This window comes from Ctenocephalides felis, unplaced genomic scaffold (assembly GCF_003426905.1).
Source record: "Ctenocephalides felis isolate EL2017-DRISC unplaced genomic scaffold, ASM342690v1 CF-g0.4_SCAFFOLD_01886, whole genome shotgun sequence".
Taxonomy (NCBI): Eukaryota; Metazoa; Arthropoda; class Insecta; order Siphonaptera; family Pulicidae; genus Ctenocephalides; species Ctenocephalides felis.
The window spans coordinates 107,957,816-107,974,941 of NW_020538040.1; the positions used below are offsets into that span (position 1 = coordinate 107,957,816).

Here is a 17,126-nt window from a genome sequence, read left to right on the forward strand (position 1 = left end):
CGACGATTTTCATGAATTTTTTTATGGTAGATACCATAGTCTTATAGATCATACTAGAATATTACGGTCCAAGTCGTTTAATTTTAAAAAATCGTCAAAGTTTGCAAAAATTAGTGTCGTTTTTTGGCGTTTGTCAAAATTATAGCTCTCATCGACGTTTGCTCAAAAATTCCTAAATCGATTTCAAAAATTTAGAAGCCAATCGATATATTTTGATGTGGATTCTTTTTTCTCAGTTTTGTGCAGCGATCGGCCAAGCCATTTCTTTGTAATTTGGAAAAAAGTGTTAAACTTTTTGTCCACATTTTAGCTCATACTACCAAATCGATTTGCAAAAATAAAAAACTGTTCGAAAGATATCATTTATCGAATCTATCGAGCTGGTTTCTTGTAATTAACTGTTGAAAAAAAATTAAGGCGATTTTTATGGAACTTTTTTTTGGCGATATATATCCTGGTCTTATAGAAATTACTGAAATATTACGGCCTTACGACTAGTAGTTTAAGTTTAAAAATTCATCAAAATTTGAGAAAATATGTAGTTTTTTGACGTTTGTTCAAATTAAAATTAAACGATTTACGATAGAGTGTTTATTCGTTTTCAATTATGTGTAATGAAACCATTTGGAATACTCTTAATCACTCATAAATTAATTTATTTTTCATTGATTAAGTCGATTATTTACATATACCGGGAAGTTCATGTAACTTGCCTCATGGCAAAATACTAATAAAAACTAGGTCTTATGTCAGATCTTCCTCCTTAAAAAACGGCTTATCTTTTAATATATATCTTATATATAAAAATGGAGCTTTCGATCAAATGATCCGGTAAAACTCGAAAACGGCTAAACCGATTTGGCCAGTCTTTGAAATGGCTGGGCCTGCCATTGCCAAAAACTAGTAATCACTTCTCCCAATTATTACTGATTGAATGTTTTTTAGATCACTCAAATCGGATGCTCCGTTCACTCATAAACTCGATTTCTATTTTTTGCACTCTTTGCACCGTATCTCCGTAACGGCTGGACCTGCCTTTGCCAAAAACTAATCAGCACATCTACCTATCAATAGGTATCGAATGTTTTTTGAACCATTCAAATCGGTTGATCCGTGTGTTTTTCTGAGGTATGCCAAAATGTTCAGAAATTTTCAAAAAGTCGAGAAATGTAAAAATTTTCAATTTAGATTTTCGGCCCATTACAATAACTTATCCTACGAGAAGTTAAAAAATCGTGCCAATCTAGAGAAGGTCGGAAAAGTGAGATATTATTTCAAAATCGCGTAGAAACTTTACATTTTGGTTAAACAAATTTTAATGTAAACAGCACTTAATTCAAAATAGTTTCTCACACAATATTATTCAAATGACAGATGAATACTACTCATATGTCAAACGGTTTTGACAAGTTGAAACAGATTTTGTTCAGTAGAAAAAGTATAAGAAAGTATCAGCAGTACAAACTTGCATTATATTACATGATTTCATCATCCAAATAGGCCTTCTAATGCATAGATAGAACTTTTTCCAGCATTCCAATTTGCAATGGAAAAATTAAAATAGTTAAACATATTCCGCATGGTAATAATACATTTTTTCCAGATTTTTTCTTATGTTGTTCAGATACTAATGCTGTTACTAATCGGGTCTTTTTCAATTACTTCTCGAGCATACTATATACAAGTCATCGTGATAACCAAGATGCCACTAATTTGGATACACGATTGCAAAAAAGGAAAATCAAAATAAAGACATTAAAATTTATCACAATATGTACTCATGTTAAAATTGTACATATGTTCAAGCAAATTTATAAAGAAGAAATGTCCATTTTATATAGATATATAACAATCCGGGGTAAAAATGGCTGTACGGATTGGGCCCAGTCTTAGTTGCATAATTTTATATTCATTAGTATTTATAAAACATTTTCTATATTGTATCATTATTTTATTTAGATTATTTAAATTAAAAATCTAAATTTCGAATCGATCAAAGGGGACATTTTGTCGATTAACTTATTGTCAGATATAACAGACCACTACTTAAATAAGAAGTTTTGGTTGATAATATAACTTTGGAACACACACCTGTAAAAATGTCAATGCACAGAATTACAAGTTCACTGAATTAAAATATTTTGAAAATTGATTATAATCCTCGCATTCAATTAAATTTATCGACTGTTTGGGTACTAGAACAAGTATAGCAGTAAAAAAATTCACTACAATTTTGAAGACTTACAATTTTGAAGGAATTCTTTCCAAACGATATGTCAAAATCTATGCATTTTAGATGCATGTATTGTTCATGTTTTATTTAATCACTCTACAACTTGTAAAACTTCAACAATCATTGGACAATGCAATGTAAAATATAAATCACTAATTGTTATTTTCCACTAATTTTAAAGAATAAACTGGAAAATTTTCTATGAAGTTATCGAAGAATGGATAGTAATATATGAAGATCCGGGGTTAATAAAGCCCACCACCAATATCTCAAAAACCAGTAAAAAGCATCGTTTAACAACAATATTTGAAAGTGGAGGGGAAAAGATGTACATAAGCTTGACCAGCTATAACCTTGATTCTTATGACTTTGCTATTAGGAGGTAAAGAGTAATTTTTGAAAATCCATAACGATAGTATTTCCTTTTGTTGTCAGTATTTTGGGTTGTGGCCACTGTGATTTTGCTAACAAGATCTTAATATAAATTTTATGTATACGCTATTTAATTGTTTTATAAAATGTAATGTTAATTTTGAGAGAGACTCAACAGGTTTCTTTATATAACCACTTTAAAAACTTACATCTGTGTGGGGCAAAAATGACCAACTGAACATTGACCATGGCTAAAGACTGAAAAAGACTTGGATTAAATTATACCATCTTTTTATAGAAAGTGTATAAAACTTCCAGTTTGATTGTGTTAACAAAATATGGACATATGAATATTGTTATTATGATTTATATAATTCATTAATATACAAGTAGACTTTGGGGTTTATTGTGTTTATAATACCTCATTGTCTGTACCATTCAAACAACACATACTTACTCTCCTAAAATAAAGTATTATTTTTTTTATTCTATAGAAATAGTTTAGAAATACCTTACTTAGCAAAACAACGTTTGCCGGGTCAGCTAGTATATATATATATGTTCTCTTTTCTTTATTATGTTATTTTCTTTTAGCTGAATGATGAGACACATCTAGTCTCGAAACATAACAAAAATTAAAATAAATTTTCTACATTCGATGCATTGGATGTTTTATTCATTTCAATATGTTTCAACGTCGAACAATATATATATTGTTGAGGATCCGTCGCCAACAATTATGTTGCGTCACCAACGATGTCAACAATTAAAATTTAGGTTCTTCTGCTGCTATCCTAAGCTTTCACTGTGGAATATTTAATTAAACATCTGAAGACATTTAATAATTTTTATTTATTTCATTACTTGGTTACACTTAATACACAATTGATATTTTAAATAAAAGTGATGTGAACTGTTCGGCGTCTTAGTCAAGAATGAACACACATTCCCTCGTCTTAAGGCTTTTTATAATCTCTGATGATGACGTAATCATCCTTCTAGAAAAATACGTTAAAATGATTCATACTTGTTTACTTTAGGCGTAGTTTGTTGTTATAGACCGTTACAGGCTTGCATACAATGTTGCTTATCTCTAATACAATCTATGAGCTGTGAGTCAGCAACGTAATGCGTCTTTCATATTGATTGTTATATCGAATTTATAATATTATTTATAACTATTGTAAAGGGTAAATACCACTACAATATATATATATGTGGGTATCGTCCACATATATTCCACTCAAATAATTCAAATATTAAATATAATATTATTTATTATATATCTAACATATACATTGAAATTAGAACTTAATATTGCTTCTTCCGGCTGGCTGCTTGTCCGTGGTCCCAAGTCAGTACTTGTTGACTCCTTGATGGTTGAGGTGAAAGAGAATTTCTCAGTGTTGCGCTATGCGTTAAATACTCTAAGCGCCAAGGAGTGGGGATGTCTATAGGGTTTATCGTGGTAACATCTGGTGCAACGTAGGCGGGTCCCACAAGCGGTGACCATTGTAGTTGAGGCATAAACTTGTGGCGCCATCAGTTGTCCAACCTCGTATTTAGATGGTTCCCACAGGAGCCCCCCGCGGAGACTGGAGGTCATGGTATGCGAAAATGAACTTTTCGGCCAGATCGAGTGAAATAACTGTTCTCTGCTTTGGTGAGGATGGGTTGGTCTACTGGATCTGCGATGATGTAGGCTGGTTTGACGCGATCAATGGACACTCGTGTACTGCCTTTCTGTGTTCGTATGGTTACTGTTTTGTCATCTCTCTTAAGGACTTCGTATGGACCTTGATATGGTTGTTGGAGTGACTTCCTGATAGTATCATCGCGGAGGAAAATATGCGTGCATGTTTGTAGGTCCTGAAAAATAAACGGTTTATTGTTTGTGTGATTACTGGATTTACTTGGTTGAAGATGCGCTACGTGTTGTCGAAGTCTCGAGATTAGATCAGCCGGATGTCTTAAATTTTGAGGATTCCTGTGTAATTCAAAAATTTCTCCAGGAAGGCGGAGTGGTTCACCATACACCATTTCAGCTGCTGATGTCTTGATATCAGATTTGTAAGCGTTTCGAATGCCTAATAGAATTAGCGGAAGTGCTTCCAACCATGTGTTGTCTTTGTAACACATTATCGCAGCCTTGAGTTGTCGATGGAAGCGTTCTATTAGTCCGTTGGAGCATGGATGATAGCTGCAAGTCCTGATCCTGATGGTACCTGTCAATTTGTTTAATGATCTAAATAATTCAGATTCAAATTGAGTACCTTGATCCGTCGTTATTTTGACTGGAGCTCCGAAACGGGATATCCAGCATGATAAAAATCCAACCGCTACTTCTTCTGCAGATATTCCTTGTAGTGGGTATACTTCTGGCCATTTGGTAAATCGATCAATGGCTGTCAAACAATATTTATAAGAGTTAACAGGAGGTAAAGGACCAATTATATCGATGTGTACATGTTCAAATCTTGCTGTTGGCAAGGGAAATGTTCCGTGAGGTGCATGTACATGTCGTGTTATTTTGGACCTTTGACAATCTTGACAAGCTCTAGCCCAATCGTGGCAGTTTTTCTGTATAGATGGCCATACGTACCGTGCAGTAATGAGACGCGAAGTTGCTCGTATCCCAGGGTGACTCAAACCATGTAATGAGTTAAATATTTGTCTCCGCAATGGTGCCGGGATATAAGGTCGTGGCTGAGCCTTCGCCGTGTCGCAAAACAACTTAATGTTTGTGCCTGGTACAGGAATTTCTTCTAATTGTAGTTTTGTGTCTTGCATTAAAAGGCGTTTAAGTTCCTCATCGTCCTTCTGGTGCTGTGCTAGGATTTCAAAATTAAGTAAATTGTCTTTTGTAATGGCTTCGACGCGTGACAGTGTATCAGCTATAATATTTTCCTGGCCTCTGATGTATTTTATGTCTGTTGTAAACTGTGAAATAAAGTTTAAATGGTTTAATTGAACTGGCGGAAGTTTTTCATGGCGTTGGTTGAATGCAAAAGTCAATGGTTTGTGATCAGTGTATATTGTGCATTGATGTGCTTCAAGGATGTGCCTGAAGTGCTGCACGGCAAGATATACCGCTAGCAATTCCCTGTAATAAGCTGGCCATGTCGATTGACGTGGAGTCAACTTTTTGGAGAAGTATGCTAGGGGTTGCCATTTGTTTTCAACCAATTGTTGCAAACAGGCGCCTACTGCCTGCTGGGAAGCATCTGTAAATAATCCTAATTTAGCACCATGAATTGGATGTTGGAGTAGCGTTGCTTCCGCAAGTTTGTCTTTGCAGGATTGAAATGCTTTTTCCAGTTCTGAAGTTCAGGAGATAGATTTATTGCCTTTGATAGATGATATTGCATCGTGTAGTATTGCTTGGTTCGAAGCTGCGTTAGGTATAAAACGGCGATAATAATTGAGCATGCCTAAAAATCGTCTGAGGGACTTTGCTGTTTCTGGACGAGGAAAATTCTTCAGCTTTTCGATACGTTCAGATGGTGGCTTGGTTCCTGTTGCGGAAATTTCGTATCCCAAGAACTGAATTTGCGGGACACAAAAGGTACTTTTTGTCTGATTTATTACAATCCCATGGTGGTGAAGGCGTTCAAATATTGCTCGTAAATGCACTCGATGCTCTTGTTCATTTCTGGAAAAAACTAAAATATCATCTATGTAAGCAAAACAAAAATTTAATCCTATCAACACTTCGTCTATGAAGCGCTGAAAGGTCTGTCCAGCGTTTCTGAGACCGAAAGACATAAATGGAAACTCAAACAGGCCAAAAGGCGTTGATATTGCTGTCTTTGGTACGTCCTTTTCTTCTACCGGTATTTGCGTGTATGCCTTCACTAAATCTATAACAGAAAATGTATTACATCCCTGGAGATTTGTTGAGAAGTCGTGAATGTGACGGACTGGATATCTATCTGGCACTGTCCTCGCATTAAGTGCGCGATAGTCGCCGCACGGTCGCCACCCTCCATCTTTCTTTTTGACCAGGTGTAATGGGGAAGACCAAGGACTTTTTGATCGACTTGCTGTGCCTTCTTGCAGCATTGATTCGAATTCATCCTTGGCGATCTGGTATCGGTCTGGCGCTAGACGACGTGGACGGCATGTTACAGGTGGGCCTGGCGTTGTAATAATGGAATGTCTTGTGCTGTGGAGTGGTTGACGCAGTGTGCCGGATGGTTTGATTAGATTTGGAAATTCTGATAGTAGTTTTTGAATTGTCGGATCCTTGTGTATGAGTGTTTTAACGCTCTCTTGGTGTGATGTATGAGTTACACACGCGGTGTGTAACCCAGTTCTTCCATCGACTAGGCGTTTATTTCGGCAATCTGGTAGAAGCCCAAAGAATGCTAAGAAATCCGAACCTATTATTGGTGTGTCCACGTCTGCGATAATGAATTTCCAGTCAAACTGTCTCCGCAGCCCGAGATTAAGACGCAAATTCTTTGGTCCGTACGTTCGAATTGGGGCACCATTGGCAGTTTGTAGTTCATACTCTGATTTGTTGCATTTACTGAAGGCTCTCCTGGGGTAGCATGAAACGTCTGAACCGGTATCTACAAGAAATTTAATGTTATTGGTCTTATCAAAAACAAAAAGGCGACCTTTACCGGATTGATGATCAGTTGTCGCCACTACTGATCGGTTTCCTCGTTTTTTGTGCTGCGTATTCTGCTATATGTTTTCCACGTACATGGTTTTTGACATTTTTTGCCTTTTTTCCAAATTGCTGATGATACCAGCATTTCGTGGTTTCTTGTCGTTCGCTGCTTTTCGATCTTGATCTACCTAAACGTCGAATTTGTTCTTGCAAATTTTGTACCTGTTTTGTTAATTCCTCCAGGGTGTTTTTGTAGTGGATGTCGGTAGATTGATTGTGGTGCGTCTGCTTTGTTGAGTCTACATGCGGGACCAACGGTTGAGCTTCTAGAATTTTGTCCGCTGTGATTGCCAATTTATCTAAAGGTAGGTCACTTTGGATTTGTAAAATGCCGCGAACGAATGCAGGCAGCCGTTGTATCCATAAAGATTTGAATATTCTTTCACCTATTTTTGTGTGACCGGCCAAGGAGCGCAGATGTCTCAAAAATTGTGATGGACTGCGATCCCCTAATTCTTCCTCAGAAAGTAGCTGCTTGATTCTAGTCTCTTCTGATGCACATAGCCTGCTTACGAGGACTTCTTTTAAATAAGAATAGGGATTCTCTGCTGGTGGCTCACGAATCACGTCCTCCACTTCGCGTGCGTGCTTCTCTTCCAGGTGGGCGACTACATAAAAAAATTTTGTGTTTTCATTTGTTATTGAAGCAATTTCAAACTGCGCTTCGACTTGCGCAAACCATAGGTCCGGGCTATTGTTCCAGAACGGTGGTATTTTTACTGCAACCCGGTTAATTGTGTCGTTTGTGGATACATGATTTGAGGCAGGTTCAGATGCCGAACCCTTCGGTGTCTTGGAAGGCGTTTTATCAGAATTCTTACCTGATTTTTCCATCTTCAGATCAGAATATCACGTCGGGGTCACCAATTATGTGGATATCGTCCACATATATTCCACTCAAATAATTCAAATATTAAATATAATATTATTTATTATATATCTAACATATACATTGAAATTAGAACTTAATATTGCTTCTTCCGGCTGGCTGCTTGTCCGTGGTCCCAAGTCAGTACTTGTTGACTCCTTGATGGTTGAGGTGAAAGAGAATTTCTCAGTGTTGCGCTATGCGTTAAATACTCTAAGCGCCAAGGAGTGGGGATGTCTATAGGGTTTATCGTGGTGACATCTGGTGCAACGTAGGAGGGTCCCACAAGCGGTGACAATTGCAGTTGAGGCATAAACTTGTGGCGCCATCAGTTGTCCAACCTCGTATTTAGATGGTTCCCACATATATATATATATATATATATATATATATATATATATATCATTTTTGCCAAGAATTCCGTACATTGTCCCTTACATCTGGCTGACAAAACTCCATATCAGTGTGTTTAAGTCTTGTGTAGTCGTAACATCTACAAATATCCTCCAAAAAATCGAGTGTTTTTAACAAAAAAATATTAGTGATATTGATATATAAATTATTACAGGTAAATAATTTTTGCTTCTCAATTTTATATAAAACCTTTTTTAGTTAATTCTTATTACTCTTTACCCCGGTACATAATCCATTCCTTTATAAAAAAAATTTCTAATTAATCTGTATTGACCATCATTAATTAATGTTAATCAATATTTTAAAAAAACATTGTATTTGACAGAATAAACCCGATGATGGAACGTACCTAGTTCCGAAATGTCGTTATTAAACATCTTCAAAAAACAAATTGTTTTTTATTATTGGATTTACTGTTCGAAAAAGAAACAATCAATATATATATATATATATATATATATATATATATATATACTAGATGACCCGATAGACGTTGTCCTGTACTCGCCTCTACGTTTTTTTTAATATCCTATACTAATATTTATACCGTTCAGTTAAAAATAATCATTATTATTTTTCGAGTTACTATTTACACCAATATATGAGTGATGTTAAATGTAGTACTGTTTCAAATAAAATGATTATTCTCAATTCCCACAGTTAACACTTTAATTATCCCTTTAACAAATATTAAAATATATTCAATAAAATTATATATTAAAAATTATACACTGCGATTTATAGAACAAATTTATTTCCAATAGCTCAATTTATTTTATTGAATTTAAGGGTTATACAATATTTTCAGACATACCTGTAGATGTGGATGTTTAAATGAATAATTTTTGGTTTATTTACGGCTAAAACATTATTTTCCAAATTTATCACCATGTATTTTTTGTCATAGCATAGATACACGTGTTGAAAATTGAAATCTTTTAAAAATTATAACAAATTCAGAAAGAATTAATATATAGCATGCGGTCAAGGTACAATATCACCTTGGATTTTTCTACCCAAAATAATTGCTTCAATAATGTTGCCTACAATTTTTATAATTTCGTATCATATTTTAACTGGCTTTTAGTATTTTAATATCTAAATTGCATTTTTCACACTAATAATTCAATATACATTATTACTTACGTTCATATTTGAAGTGAATTAATTTGTCAAATTTTGTTCACATGTGCTCTATTCAACCTACTATCAACAAAATTATTACGTTAAATGAAGAGGAAAAAAGCGTATGCCCAGCTAATCTTAATCTAAAGTTCAGAAGTGAAAACAATTTGCAAATTCGTCACCACCCCCCGCATTAATTGGATTATAACTCTTTTTATTCTGATTAAATAAACTACAACTTTCTTTATCATAAATTTTACCGTAACTTCTCTTATTTTGAGACGGCGAAGGGTTAAAGGGCTTGAAACACACTCCGGTTGGACAGCCGCGCACACTTTAAACAATTAGAACTATATCAATATTTGTGTAACAAAAAAATAATAAAACCAATAATTAGTCTGAAAAATACCTTAAATTTTCATATATATACTTTTATACGTATTCTTTCAGAGATATTATAATGAGAAATTGGTTGTTTTATTAAATGGATTTTTTTATGAAATCATGAGTTTTTTGAAAATCGATTGTACTAATGTTATGGTATTTTCTAGAATCCATCAAGATCTCTCAAACTAAGTTAATTCTAGATGGAAAACGATTATTTTTAATTTTGGTGGTAATGGCACTCATAAACTTGATTTAAATGGAAAAAAAAACATTGTATGCGTCTTTTAATTGCATGATAGCTCACTCAATTTACACGCAGAAGTACTTCTTTTGAAGCTTATTATGAGAACTATAAAAACCCATTTTCATAATTAACTTAATATTGTTCCTAGAACACTGTAAAATAGCGATTTATTAGGATTTTTATTGATATAATTTTGTTCATTACATGATTTTCGTTAAAATGTATATTTTTGAAGATATTAGCAAAAAACGATGAAAAACGCAAAAAGAAACAAATTTTCAGTAGCCAGTAACTTGAAAAGTATTTTCTTTTTTGAAAAACATTATTAAACATTTTTCTCTTATAATTAGTTCTTTTATCGATACTCAACGTTATTTTGAAAAAAGTAAAATTAGACCACTGAAAAAAAATGTCTTCCAGCCGAGAAGTGGTAAAGGAGTCTAAATTGTTTTCACTTATGAAGAGTAAGATAAACCTAGTTCCAAAATTCCAAACGAAATGGAAAACAGTAAAAAAAAGTTCAGACCGAAAGCGCTCCATTGAGTAAATATTCCGTACAAAATGCCAACCATATGAATTTTTGACACAATGAAACTTCTAAATATTTTTTTTTTTGTATTGTAACTTAGTATAGTAAGGCAAAACGATTGCAAATTGAATATTTTTGAGCGCAATCACTTATGGCTCTCTCCTTTGCACGAATTCGTACGGCGAATCTGTTCGCAAAGTGCGCAGACAAAATTATTGCAAGCAAAAGCAAACCACGCGCACGTCAGACACATGCGCAGACTGCATCATCACTTGTCAAACGCATTGTTATGCGCCGACACCCTTACATTTTTGACGTCGCATTTATGGCTCTATGTGCATACTTATTACTTATCTATGGACTCTACATCTCTGAGTTCCAATCTACCTGCTATGGAGCCTACATTTCCGCCTAGACAGAGGACCCCTAGAAGACAACACAAGGCTCATTCTCTTTCCATCTGTACGTCAAGACACACATAACCTTATAATAAACTTTAATGAAACTTTGTATAATTAATCCTGTAATAAATTTATGAAAATCTTGTGGTGTGTTAAAAATATCAAATTACCTTCATCGCTAAAGACAAAGATATAACATTGGTGGCAGCTTGTGAGATGAACTGAAAAATAGGCCTGAATGTAAGGTAATATTTTGTAAATTTTACAAAAATTAAGAAAAACACATCGACGTCACAAAATAAGCGAAGGAAGTATTCCGTATCGGACACGAGGATCGGACAGGAACGTATAGCGTGGCAAGCTTGTATCGGACGGCCCAGGTATCGGACAAAGCCGCAGACGTCCACAGCGTATTCGAAGTTCTTTTGGCCCGAATTCCGCCATTACGGCATAACACTCTATAAAGGAACGCATTTTGGACGCCATTACAGGATAGTATCATATACATATTTCATCAGAGTTATTATACGGTCATTACCAAATTTTAGACATTCTATTTCTTTCTAATATTTATCATAAAATAAATTTCCATGTTATTATCAAAGTTTCCATATTTAATTACTTCCATGTTTCCATGTTTTAATTAGTAAAATTTAATTGTAACTAGTGTGTGATATTTTACTACATCTTCTATATTCCATTTCAATTACTATTTCTACTATTTCCAAATTAATCACACTAATTGCAATTATATTTTTATTATTATACTATATTTTACTATATCCTACTATTTTAAGTATTTCCATATCTTGTTTTCTAAATCTAGACTATAGCTGTGTTTTGTGTGTGAAAGTATCATATTTACTAATTCTACTATTTCTTACAAATTACTATTTCTATTTTCTATATCCTATTTGATCACACATTTTACAACTATATTCTTAATATTTACTATATTCAAAAACAAATTGATCTACTATATTCTAATTACCATTTTCTTTCATTCTTAAAATTTATACTATTTATAGAACTTGATTGTGATATAGTGTAAAATTACTATATTTTACTATTTCATTACATTGTATCTACTAAATCATTATACTATATTACTATTTCCAATTAACCACACTGTTCATAATTTTTTTTAATCATTACTATTTTTTTTTTAAATCTCATTTAAACAATTTTACTAATCTCATGTTAAATGTGTAGGTTAATATATTGAATGTACCAGCAGAGCTTCGAGTATCCAAATCAGAGAATCATTAGCAGATCCAACGAGTCCAATTTTGGAAAATTATTCTACGAGTCCATTTTTGAATATTGTTCTACGATTAGTCTCAGAATCAGGTAACCAATCACTTTACTAGTAGACTCAGTTTTCAATAGGATTAATATTTTACCAATTCCTTCTATTCGAAGAACAAAATTTTCTTCGACTCCTTCCATTCCATCTTCCTCGAACACTCATCAACCATGGCTGCAAAGCTCAAGGAATTTAGAGAAATGATTAATTCATTTGATGGCTCTAGCCAAGATAAATATACTCATTTTATTCGCAATTGTAATTTTGCTTTTGAACAAGTACATGAAGACTATCATACTGCACTTCTCGACTACATTGTACATATTAAAACCAAGGGCATATAATCACTCCCGAGGGTATAAAACCTGACCCCTCCAAAATAGACGCAGTTTTAAATTTTCCTATTCCAAAAAATTCTAAAGATATTAAATCCTTCCTAGGCCTTGCGGGTTACTATAGGCGTTTTATTAACAACTTTTCTAAAACTTTCAGACCTCTTAGTAATCTATTAAAAAAATATGTTACATTTAATTGGACCTCGCAAGAACAACTTGCATTTGAAAATTTGAAATCTGCTTTAATTACTGCACCAGTTCTTATTTATCCAAACTTTGAAAAACAATTTAATTTAACTACTGATGCTTCAGGCAAAGCTTTAGGTGCTATTCTCTCCCAGGGTGAGATTGGTAAGGATTTGCCCATCGCATATGCCAGTCGAACTTTAAATAAGGCTGAATTAAATTATTCTACTATTGAAAAAGAGTTACTTGCAATCGTATGGGCTGTACGCCACTTTAGACCTTATATTTTCGGCGTAAAGTTCACAATCGTTACAGATCATAAGCCTCTCACATGGCAGTTTAATTTAAAAGATCCAGGCTCACGTTTAATGCGTTGGCGAATTAAACTTGAAGAATTTAATTATGAAATCGTTTACAAAAAAGGGAGTAGCAATACTAACGCAGATGCGTTGAGTCGTGTTTATAATGTAATTACTGATGATATTAATAATTTTAGAGAAACACTTTCTTCTCAAATAATCACAAATCCTAACATAATTGAAGGAAGTAACGATAATTTTATTTCTGGCAAACGCTCCATTTGCATCGATACCCCAAAGACCTTCCTAAGCTCCCATATTTTATTTTCAAAAATCCAAAGTAAATATAATAGAACAAATGAATTAATTGCCCAAAATATAGGGGTAGGGGATATAGCGTATGTTAAAAATAAAGATATTTTTATATTTTATTTGATAACAAGAAATACTGAAAACGACTTGACTAATTTTGAGATCTTATTCACTACTATTACATAAGTTAAAAGACTTATGTTTACAATTAAATGCAAAAGAATTATCATTACCAATTCTCGTTAACGAGACTGACAACTTAGACTGGACAGAAGTACGTTCCATGCTACGATATATTTTTAAAAATCATGACATTACCATTTTTATTTACAATTATCCTCTTGAACATATATTGACAGATGACGACAAACTTGAATTATTCAATGAATATCATACTAAGCCACTCGGTGGACATCAAGGTTTTAAACGTACTTTAAAAAGAATTCTCATTAAATATAACTGGCCTAAACTTCGACGCAATCTTCGAAAATTTATTAAAAATTGTGACTTATGTCAACGCAATAAAAGTTATCACTTGAATAAACATTCCATGATCATTACAGATACTCCTTCTAAGCCATTTGAAAAATGTTCCCTCGATATAGTAGGGCCATTAACGGAGACTTCTAGGTTTAACAAATATATACTAACATTCCAGGATTTGTTAACCAAGTTTAGTAGAGCAATTGCTATTAAAAGTCAGGATGCCGAGACTATTGCTAGAGTTTTCGTAGAAGACATTGTCTGTAATTATGGCATCCCAACAAAATTATTAACTGACCAGGGCACTAACTTCCTCAGTGCTTTATTTAAAAATACTTGTAAGATACTTAAAATTTCTAAAATCCAAACCACTGCGTACCATCCGCAATCTAATGGCGCATTGGAACGATCCCATCGTACGTTAATCGAATATATAAGAAATTTTGTCAAACCTGATCAGTCGGATTGGGATAATTGGCTGCCTTATGCCATTTTTACTTTTAACACCACTCCGCATTCAGCCACTGGTTTTAGTCCATTCAGACTTATTTTTGGACATAACCCTGAAATCCCATCCTCTCTCCACAAAACTCCTGATCAACAATATACATATGACGATTATGCCAAAGAAGTTAAACATCGAATTCAATCTGCAAACCAAATCGCCCGAGAAAACCTCATCCTAAATAAACACCTATCCAAAAAATACTATGATCAGAATTCAAAGAAAACTGAGTTTAACGTTGGTGAATTGGTTCTATTAAAGAATGAAACTATTTATAGAGGAAAATCTAAAAAATTAATTATGCCATGGATTGGTCCATATGAAATTATTTCTAAGGACTCGTCTGTTAATTATACTCTGTTTTGTGGAAAGAAATCTTTAAAAGTTCATGTAAATAGGATTAAACCTTTTATACAATGATTATAATTCTATTTAAAATGTATATTATTTTCTATTCTTATATGTGTTAATTTTAATTCTATTTTCTTATTTCTATTGTTAATGATTGATTTTATACTAATTTTCATTTCTACATTGTACTAGTTCTAAGCATTGATTTTGAAATATTTAATCTTAAGTGTTGTGTTAATTCATAAATATTATTTTCTTCCATTTTCATGTCCTTTGTGTCATTTCTATGTCCTTTGTGAAATTGTTCTCTTCTTTTACTATGTACTTTTTTCTATATTATGTTTTTTGATTATAGTTCATAATTTATTGTAAAATGTCTAAATTTGGTAATGAACTATAATCTCCTGAAGGGGGAAGGTATGTTATGCGCCGACACCCTTACATTTTTGACGTCGCATTTATGGCTCTATGTGCATACTTATTACTTATCTATGGACTCTACATCTCTGAGTTCCAATCTACCTGCTATGGAGCCTACATTTCCGCCTAGACAGAGGACCCCTAGAAGACAACACAAGGCTCATTCCATGGCCGGTAATCTCGGAACAAACGTCTGTAACCCGAGTTTAGTTAGAGCCCCTGCCGCCGGTCGCGCTTGTTTTTTTTTTTTTATTTTTTTTTCACTTTGAAATCGAATTTGACATATGACAGATACTTAAATTAAACATGGCGTCCATTGTAATAAATTTTTCATGGAGAGATAACCTAGACAATATAATAAATGCTTGTTAGAGTAAAAAACAAATAAGCTGTCGAAGTGCATTGTTTAACGAAGAAGAAATACCAAGAAAAATGCATGTATTATGTAGTTCCAGCGAGAAACGACGAAGTAAAAGTAAAATAAGTAATAATATTTGCCGGCTTTCAATCTAAGTGAGTACTTTTATTAATATGCATACTTCGAATTACTTTCATTTGATTGTACTATTCTGATATGATTTTTCATTACAGTTTAATAATTCAGAAATAATTGAGACATTTAACTATATCAATACTAGAAATTTTAAGGTTATAAATAGACAGAGAGAATTCCTGTCAGCTCTCTGAAAGGTATGTTATTAAATAACTAAATATAAATTAATCTTGTTCTAATAATGTAGGATCATAACTAATAATTCTACATCGATTTTTTCAGCAGTATAAAAGGAAAATACGTTCAAATGTAAAATGTTTAGACGGTTTACTAAACACATTCACAAGTGTACAAGTATTGATATGAGATGAATGAATACACAGGAAAAAACAATAAGAATGAAGTCTGAAATGTGCTGAAATCTTTGCTGATCTCCCACTAATATTGAACAGTACGACTCGTAATTATATATTAAGTCAGTTTGGAGAACATACTAAAAACACTAATGATATAATCGTAAGTGAAAGGAAATTCTCAATAAATGGTGAAATTCTAGCTAGTGCAAAGGTTAATTTAGGTTTGGCTATGTCACAGGAAAAGTTTTTAAGTATTAATAATTTCATTTTGATATTACAAGAAATATTATTATCTGTGTTGTTTAATGATGATAAAGGGAATCACATTGTATAGATTTTCAGGAACTGTCAAATGACAGGCAAAGTATAATCATGATTAATGATAAAATTCTAAAAAGCAAAGGGATAAAACACCCTTAATGTGCACTTGCTTATTGCATTTGACTATTCTGAAAGAGATGTCAATAGCTTTACTCTAAAATGTCTTATTGTAGATGCTATAAGAAAACTATTAAGTACTGTTATAATAATATCAATGATTGTTGTTTTTCTTTAAGACAATGATAATAATGACATTTTGAACAAACATTTGAATGCACATTAACAATAGCGCAGAAAAGATTCCCAAATAGAGACTGTACATCATAGATATTATGTAACTTAATGTTAATCAAAATAAATATATATGTAAATATATATATATATATATATATATATATATATATATATATATTGGTTATATATTGATCTGAATCAATATCAATCAAAGAATTGTGGTTATATATGTATATGTATATATATAAATAATATATACATTCATGTACATTTC

At 33.0% G+C, this 17,126-nt stretch overlaps 1 protein-coding gene and 1 long non-coding RNA gene across 3 annotated transcripts in view; both read left to right on the forward strand.

The window, feature by feature from the left end:
- Nucleotides 1-17,126, forward strand: part of LOC113376836 (F-box/LRR-repeat protein 2) — a 549,588-nt gene that overhangs the window by 289,932 nt on the left and 242,530 nt on the right. The window lies entirely within an intron of this gene.
- LOC113376837 lies at nt 15,566-16,996 on the forward strand. Its single transcript, XR_003367063.1, has 3 exons — nt 15,566-15,961; nt 16,040-16,138; nt 16,224-16,996. It is a non-coding gene; the product is annotated as an uncharacterized LOC113376837 (long non-coding RNA).